The following is a 9,665-nucleotide window of genomic DNA, read 5'->3' as shown; positions in this document are numbered from 1 at the left end:
CTGAAAAGGTAACATTAAAAGTATTTCTAAAAGAATAAATATTGGCAAAGAAAAATCTTGTTTTGAGTTAATAGGATAAACACATTTTTTAGCCTCAAAAAGGAAAAAAGTATACAAAATGTGTATTTCTAGTTTATTCTTGAATCTCATAATACAGAGTATTATTGATAGTTTAGTGATCTCTCTCTCGAGTCATCACATTAAGCAATCAAAATAGCATTTGTATTTCATTTTTAAATAAAATACTGTTTTAGATTTTCAGAAGATATTTCACTGACATAGGGGAAATAAAAAGGGTCCAAAGAAAGTGGTTTTTGTTTCTTGGAAGAACTAATTTTTTACCTCTGAGTGAACACAGAGTAGGAGAAAACATTTAATGTTTAAGTGTTGATGTAGACAGATCAAGTGCAGAGACTATACACTACTAACAATTTCACCTTTATATTTTAAAGTTTTTCAAATATTTCCTGAATAATTTTTGAGTTACTTGGAGTGATTAATTTTTTAATTAGCAAAAATATCTCTCCATAAGGCTAAGAGAAGAGGAATCATGAGTCAGTAGAGCAATTAAGCATCTATGTATATATACTGTAGTTCTGACAAATGTAGTGAGTCATAAAATGTTCCATTCCACACACTAAAGAGATAATCACTCATGCAAAAATATGGCCATCTAATCAATATTTTACATAAACTATAATATGATCTTAAATATCAAGTAAAATGATAATGTAGTTCTCCTTTTTTCCCCAAAATTTCCTATTATAAGTTTATTATAATTAAACTTTTAAATATTGAAAAATCTTTAAAGAAAATTTTTTTTAATATCTGGAAAGTATATTGCAGATAAAATTACATGCTAAACCTAAGCTTAGTTCTCTCTGAGTATACATTTTGAAAGCTACAAATTTTGGTCTTTACCAAAAATATCTTACGTGTTATTTTTATTGTATATTTTAAAATCCTATTTTTCAATTTGAAAAAATAATAGTAATATGTCACTAGTACATGAGATTCTTACTCAGAAATTCACATATAATATTAAAATAACATAATCCCAGCAATATATACAATTATAAATATTTTCATATGATTATTTAGGTTTTTAAAATGGAATATATTTACATTTTTAAATATCTGAAATTATTTGTATTTCTTCAATTTGCTTGTTTCACTGTTTCATCTCTTACAGAAACTCTATATCATTAATTTTCTATGTCATTATTTTAAGTAGCTGATTATTATTTTATAGAAATACACTGTGGAAATCAACAAGTTGATTTTCATTCTGTGCGTAGATGCCTTTACTTTAGTAAAGCTGTGCTGAATATCCTTATTCATACATCCTTACTTACCCCTCTAGTTATTTTCTTATTATAAATAGAATGAAGTAAAATTATGAGCACCTGAAGGCTGAATGATTTAGAAATTTTCCATCTATTTTATATCACAAAATTAGGACAGATATGTGTGTGCATATACTTCTATAATAAGTAATGATACTTGCAGAAAACCAATAATATATGCTCTTACTATTATATTGCATCAATTAATTGGGTTACTGCAAAATATTTCACATGAAAGAGATTGTGTCTCTCTTTCACATCATTGAATCCTCAGTGTATATCAATACCGGAATATAATAGGAGAGCAGGCTGGATATCATGGATCCCCTGAGCTCAGGAGTTGGAGACCAACCTGGGCAACACTGCAAAACTCCATCTCTACCAAAAATACAAAAAAAATGCCAGGGGTGGTGGCAAACCCCTGTTGTCCCAGCTACTCGGGAGGCTGAGGTGAGAGTATCATCTGAGCCCAGGAGGTTGAGGCTACAGTGAGACAAGATTTTGCTACTGCACTCCAACCTTTGGTGACAAAGTGAAACCCCATGTCAAAAAAAAAAAAAAAAAAAAGTAAAAAGTAAATATTAAAAATAAATAAATAAATAAATAATAGGAAAGTATAGATCACTTGTGAGGCCTATAATGAGTTTAATCTCCTACAAGGTCAGGGATTACCTCATAAATTTTTTGTTTGCTTTATATGGTATATTATTAGACTATGAAGGTATATTGCAGATAAAATTACTTACTAAACTTAAGCTTAGCTCTACCTAAGTATACATTTTGAAAGCTACAAAGTTTGTTCTTTATAAAAAAGATATTTTTACATGTTATTTTTATTTCATGTTTTAAAATAATATTTTTCACTTTGCAAAAATAGTATCTGTCTAGTACAAAGATTTTTTACATAGAAATTTACACATAGTATTAAAATAACCATTTGTAATCAATAAAATGAGCTTTTGGTAGTAATTGCTTTTCTATTTTTAACAGATACCACTTTTTAGTTAATTATTGATCTACCAACATAAAGGAATATTTTGCTCAATTTTACATGAACTATTATCTCAAACTTTAGGATATAATTTTGTATTGATTACACAGGTTGAATTTAAAAAAGAATACTTAGGATATCATAGTATGTACTCAAGTATAACTTCAGTAAATGTAATAGGTACAGTCAACGAGACAAAATACATTACAGAGATGTAAAAATTTCCAAGCATAGCCCCAGGGTTCTTGTACAGTGGCAAAGAAATTACTTTGTCTTTTGGACAATTAAGCACTAGAATATGTGCTATATGTCTTAGTTTCAGGGGAGTCCCGGCACAAGTTTACTGAGCAGTGTTATTATATCTCACTAGTCACATTGCTTAACGCCAGTCTGTATAACTTGTTACACTGTGCTTAAACCATCTATCTATACCTCTGTAAACAATATAGATAAGCTAGTTGGAAAAGCCTCAAGGGGAATTTTGAACATTACTAGTATAGTATAAATTCCTCGCTAGGGATTATACCTTTAATACCTGAACCAACTGATTAGTTGACAACATTTTCAGATATGTTATAACTAAAATATTAGCATTATTTCTTATTAAGTCAGATTAGATAAGATAACTTAAGTTTATGAACACAACTAAACCTCCTAGCTCTTTCACCCATTCTTCATCTTGAAAGATCCAATGAGGAGAAGTTGGGTTCTGTGAAGGAGTCATATTAACCCTTACTTACTGCCACAGAGCAATTGAGCCTCATTGTTAAGTACAGAGGAAGATGGGAACCCACACCTGCCTCAGCAGGTAATCTTGGCCCTTGGTCTGAGTATGGCACACAGTCAATCTCCAATTAAAGACATTTAAAATACAGAGGAAACAGATTTGGACCACATACTCTTTTTTTTTTTTTTTCTTTTTCAGTCGTACCCATCAGAGAATTCATTCTTCACTAAATATGGAGAAAAAAATCTAGAGTAAATCTTCAGAGTAAATCCTTTAAAGTCAATAAAATAACAGAGAATAGTTTCTCTAACAAAATTGTTTATTAACAAGACTACTTCAAAAATGCAAAAATAAACATCTCTCATTGATTTCTGCTGTGCTATCTTAAATCTAGAAAAAAATATCTATTTCACATACAGTAATGCTGTATGAATATTAGAATGCTAGGTAAAATTGTTCATACTCATTTTTCTTACCTAGTGTTAAATTTTACTCAAGTGTTAAGAGAGGGTATTTATCTTGCTATTTATATAAGCTTTTTATATTATTTGTGCTCTAAGAACCATATGTTAGCAATTTGCAATATTTTCTAGTTTCATATAAACTATAATTTATATCAAAATTAATTGTATGTTCAACTTAGAGTATATTGCAAAGGAAAATGATCTGTAACAAGATGTTGGGTAGTTTCAAGTGAACAGAAAATTAAACTGAATATGCCATGGAATATGATTGATCTTTTGTGTCTGTGTTTTTCTGATGTGATCTACATGACAAAATGATATTATTTGAGATGAGACCCAAATCTTGTATTTAAACCAATGTCTTAGCGAATTTGCGCTTGTATTACCATGATCTCTTCTGCAGTCATTCTCTAGCTTCATTAGTAGTGTAAGAGCTTTATATACAAAATTTGTTTTTGTGCACAGTTCTTAATGGGTATATTTTAAAAATGTATACATAAAAAACAAAATGCCATTATTATTTAGTTTTAAAAGGGCCAGAGAGTTCCAGTCTACTACATCTTATATTTTTATCTACTTCATCATCTCAGGTTTAATTGTTTGAAATAATCAAATGGAGGCACTTTATATAGAGATAGGACAGATCACTGCTCATTTCAAAGTAATAAAACTGTTCCTCTCAACTTTCAATAATTAATGGAAATAATTCTTCTCCTCATAGTGTATGCTTGCTAATTCTAAAAGGAAACTGGTGAAAGCTATCATATTAAGACAGTATTACATTTACTTCCGCCATAACATCAAAACAGATATGCTTATTATCATATACTTGGCAGTAGAGCTAGGGTTTGAAACATGATCTTTTAGCTCCAAAGATATCATTAACCACTATGCTATATCATGTACCAGTGTCTGTAGTGTTAATAGGACAGACAGGTTATCACCTCACCCAATACATTTAGATATGAAGCCAGTTTACAAACTCCAAAAAGTCATGTTGGCAGAAATCATGTTTCTAGAACACAAAACCTGTTTTTGTCAAATATACAACAAAGATTCATGTTTTCTAAAAGAATGTAGCCTGGCTGTAGCTTCCCTCACATACCGGTAGTTGAACTCACTAATTATATTAAGAAATTCTGGCTTTCAGAAGTTATAGTTCTATTATGAAAGCAGTTGCTCATATATGTCATTTTAGACACAAATAGCAAAAGAAATAAACCTAGTTGCATTATGTGTGGGAATTATTATTAATAAGTATATGCTTAACAACAGAGAGCCAGTCAGTCTGGTAAAATGGAATATACGCTCAATAGGAGAGGGGTATGTTTGAAATTAAAATTTGAATATAGATTTGAGAAGAATTTTAAATCACCATAAAATTGGTTTGAAATTTAGAGAAGAAAATCTTTCTGCAAATATATGTATAGCTTGAAACCATAAGTGAATTGTAATTATGTTTGAGAAACTCAGATGATAAGCACATATCTTTTGACAACAAGGAATGAAATAAATAAAAAGTGTCAGAAAAATTTTTGACACTTTTTATATATAAAGAAAAAGAAAAAAATACAAGGTTTGAATGGATTTGAAATAAAATTGAAGAAAATAGTAGAATGAAATTAAAGTAAGGAGTTAATAGAGGAATTAAAATTCAGTTTGGCAGCAGTTTCAGTACCATGGTCATAGATAATTGAGTCATAATTGTGGAAAGTGAACTTAATAGATAGCCCCCCCCCCCAAAAAAAAAAAAAACTGACAAAGTAAAATATAAGATTAAATACAGCCCTAATCCAAAAAATTGAAATCCAAAGTGCTTCAAAATCTGAACGTTTCTGAGTGATACCATATGTGAAGAATTCCAATCCTGACTTTATATGACAGGTAGCAGTCAAAACGTTCTGGGAACAAAATTATTTAAAATGTTGTTTATAATTCCTTTCAGGAGATATAAAATATAAATAAATGTTGATTTTCAACTTGGGTCCCATTTCCCCAATTTTTAATTATGTATATGCAAATATTCCAAAATTTGAAATCCAAAACACTTTTGGGCCTAAACGTTTTGGATAAGAGATACTAAAACTGTTTATGAATTAAATACTGAAAGACAGAGTGAACAAATAAGAAAAGGTTAACATACAGGTATATAATGTTCCCTGAAGAGGTACAGAAAACATGAAAAGGTAATTATTCATAGATGGGAAGAGCTATCTTCTCTGACATAAATAAATACATGTTGACACAGATTCAGATGAATATAATTCCATTCTAAAGAAAAATTAAAGTATCCAAATTATTAGCATAACTTTTTAACAGCTATAGAAGTCATCAACATCCCAAGCAAGGAAAGACATAAACAAAAAAAGCTTTCTGGAAAAAAAAAAAAAAAAAATGTCAGGCTGATGACCAAATTCTTCTATGCAATAAGATGTAGCAGTCAATAAAAACATGTTTTTACATGTTTATATAATTACGTGACTTATCAATTTAGTTGTGAGAATACCAAATCATCTCTAAGAGATAAATTAGAAAAAAAGTTCATCACCTGTTCAGACAATGAGCACAACTTGTATAGCAGTCCACACTGACTTTTATATTTTTTGTTAAGACTATTTGCAAGTTTTCATATTTTAAATTTTTTGATATGAATGAAGTCTCATCATATCTTCTAAATTTTAATTCTACATTTACAACAAAATAGAGGAAAGTTAATCTATAAATTATATAACCACATTGCTGAATTGACATTTTAATAAATTTCATTTGACTTGTACCTTAAAAAGTATTACACAGAAACTAATAAGAAATTATCTTTTGCCCTATAATTTTGTATTTTATTTGTCCTTTCCTATTGTGTTGGCTAGATCTTTCCAAACATTTTTAAATTATACTGGTGATAATGTGAATCTCTAATCGTTTTTAATAAACAGGTATATGTTATTGAAAATAATTTTTTCTCTTATTTTTGTTTTAAACTATTTTTAACCATAAAATGCCATTATTTCTACTTTTCAGAATATTTGTCAAGGTTGCTTTATAAATTTTAAAATTTTAATATACTTGCTTCACTATGTTATTTCTCCCCAATCATCTTGATATTATAATCCATTGCAAAACAAAAATCTAATCATAAAATACAAAAGAGATTCATTTAGAAAAATAATTTTTCAACTTTTATTTTAGGTTCAACAGGTGTATGTGCAGGTTTGTTTGATGGGTAAAAGTTGTCACTGAGGTTTGGTATACAAAGGATCCTGTCACCTAGGTAGTGAGCATAATACATAATAGGTAGTTTGTCAACCCTCACCCCTCTACCACCTCTCACCTCTAGTACTCCCCAGTGTCTATTGCTCTCATCTTTATGTCCACGTATACTCCATATTTTGCTCTCACTTGTAACTGAAAATATGTAGTCTTTGGTTTTCAGTTCTTACACTAATTTGTGTAGAACAATGGCCTCTACTATATTTATATTGCTGCAAAGGACATAATTTCATTCGTTTTATGGATTTCCTGTATTCCATGATATGCTGTACCATGGTACCACATTTTCTTTATTCAACCCACAATTGATGGACACCAGGGTTGATATTCCATGTCGTTGCAACTGTGAATAATGCTGCAACAAACATGCAAGTACATGTGACTTTTGGGTAGAATAATTTATTTTCCTTTGGTATACACCTAGTAATGAGATTTCTGGGTTGAATGGTAGTTCTGTTTAATTTCATTGAGAAATCTCCAAACCATTTTTCACAGTTGCTGAAATAATTTACATTCCCATAAAGAGTGTATATGTGTTTCCTATTCTCAGCAACCTTGCCAACATCTGTTATTTTTTGGTCTTTTTAATAATAAATATTCCAACAGATGTTAGATGGTATCTCTGTGACTTTGATTTGCATTTCTCAAGTTATTAGTGATGTTGAGCATTTTTTTCATATATTAATTGATCACACAAATGCTATTTTTTGAGAAGTGTTTATTCATAGCCTTTGCCATCTTTTTAAATTGGGTTATTTCCTTTTTGTTTGTTGAATTGTTTAAGTTCCTTATAGATTCTGGATATGAGAGCTTTGTCAGATATGAAGCTTTTTAGTTTAATTAGTTCCCAATCGGCAATTTTTGTTATTGCTGCAATTGCTTTTGAGGGCTTAGCCATAAATTCTTTGCCAGCACCAATGCTCAGAATGGTATTTCCTGTTTTCTTCTAGATTTTGTATAGTATTAAATGTTACATTTATGTCTTTTTAATTCATCTTGAATTTTTGTATATTGTGAAAGGTAGGGGCCAGATTCATTCTTCTGCACATTGCTCGTCATTTATCCCCAAACCATTTATTAAATAGGGTGTCCTTTCCTCATTGCTTGTTATTGTCAACTTTGTTGAAGATTGGATGGTTATAGGTGTGCGACTTTATTTCTGGATTCTATATTCTGTTCCATTGATTTATGTGTCTGTTTTTGTAACAGTACTATGCTGTTTTGTTTACTGTAGCCTTGTAGTACAGTTGGAAGTCAGGTAGTGTGACAGTTCCGTCTTTGTACATTTTGCTTAAGATTGCTTCGAATAGGCCGGGCACGGTGGCTCAAGCCTGTAATCCCAGCACTTTGGGAGGCCGAGACGGGCGGATCACGAGGTCATGAGATCGAGACCATCCTGGCTAACACGGTGAAACCCTGTCTCTACTAAAAAAATACAAAAAACTGGCCGGGCGAGATGGCGGGCACCTGTAGTCCCAGCTACTTGGGAGGCTGAGGCAGGAGAATGGCGTAAACCCAGGAGGCGGAGCTTGCAGTGAGCTGAGATCCGGCCACTGCACTCCAGCCTGGGCCACAGAGCGAGACTCCGTCTCAAAAAAAAAAAAAAAAAAAAAAAAAAAAGATTGCTTTGAATAGTCAATCTCTTTTGTGCTTGCATATGTTTTAGAATATATTCTAATTCGGTGAAAAATGATGTTGGTAGTTTGAGAGAAATGGCTCAAATCTGTACACTGCTTTGGGCAGCATAGCAATTTTACTGATACTGATTCTTCTGTTTCTTAAGAATGATATATTTTTCCTTTTTTGGGATCACCTATTATTTCTTTCAGCAAGTTATTGTAGTTGTTCTTGTAGAGATCTTTCTCTTCTTTGGTTAAATAAATTACAAGGTATTTTATTATTTTTATGGCTATTGTAAATGGGATTATGTTGTCAATTTTGTTTTCAGTTTGAATATTATTGGTGTATATAAATGCTACTGATTTTTTTCACATTCATTTTGAATCCTGAAACTTTACTGAAGTTGCTTATCAGCTCTATTACTAGTCTTTTGGTGTAGTCTTTGGGGTTTCCTAGGTATAGAATTCTATCATCAGAAAAGAAAGATAATTTGATTTCTTATTATACTGGCTGATGCCTTTATTTTCTCTCAGTCTTGATTACTCTGAATAGGACTTCTAGTACTATGCTGAATAGGAGTGGTGAGAGTAGACCTCTTTGTCTTCTTCCAGTTATTTTATTTTATTTTATTTTATTTTATTTTATTTTATTTTATTTTATTTTTTATCTAGATGGAGTTTTGATCTTGTCACCCAGGCTGGAGTGCAGCAGGTGATCTTGGCTTACTGCAACCTCCGCCTTTTGCATTCAAGTGATTCTCCTGCCTCAGCCTCCCAAGTAGCTGGGATTCCAGGTGCTTGCCAACACGCTCGACTAATTTTTTTTTTGTAAACACGCTCGACTAATTTTTTTTTTGTAATTTAGTAGAAACAGGATTTCGCCACATTGTTAAGGCTGGTCTCAAACTCCCGACCTCAGGTGATCTACCCACCTCTGCCTCCCAAAGTGCTGGGATTACAGGCATGAGTCACCATGCCCAGCCATCTTCCTCCAGGCCTTAAGAGAGATGCTTTTAGCTTTTGCCCATTCAGGATAAGGTTGGCTGTGGGTTGTCATAGATGGCTCTTTCTATTTTGAGATATGTTTCTTTGATGCCTATTTTGTGGAGGGTTTTATTATTGGATTTTATCAAAGGCTTTTTAAAAAAAAATCTTTTGAGATGATCATGTGTGGATTTTCTTGTTTGTTTTCAATTCTGTTTCTGTGATGAATCACATTTATTGATATTCGTATGTTGAAGCAGCCCTACA

The sequence above is a fragment of the Papio anubis genome, chromosome 3 (assembly GCF_008728515.1).
Source record: "Papio anubis isolate 15944 chromosome 3, Panubis1.0, whole genome shotgun sequence".
NCBI classification, from domain to species: Eukaryota; Metazoa; Chordata; class Mammalia; order Primates; family Cercopithecidae; genus Papio; species Papio anubis.
Note: the sequence above shows the minus strand (reverse complement) of the source record.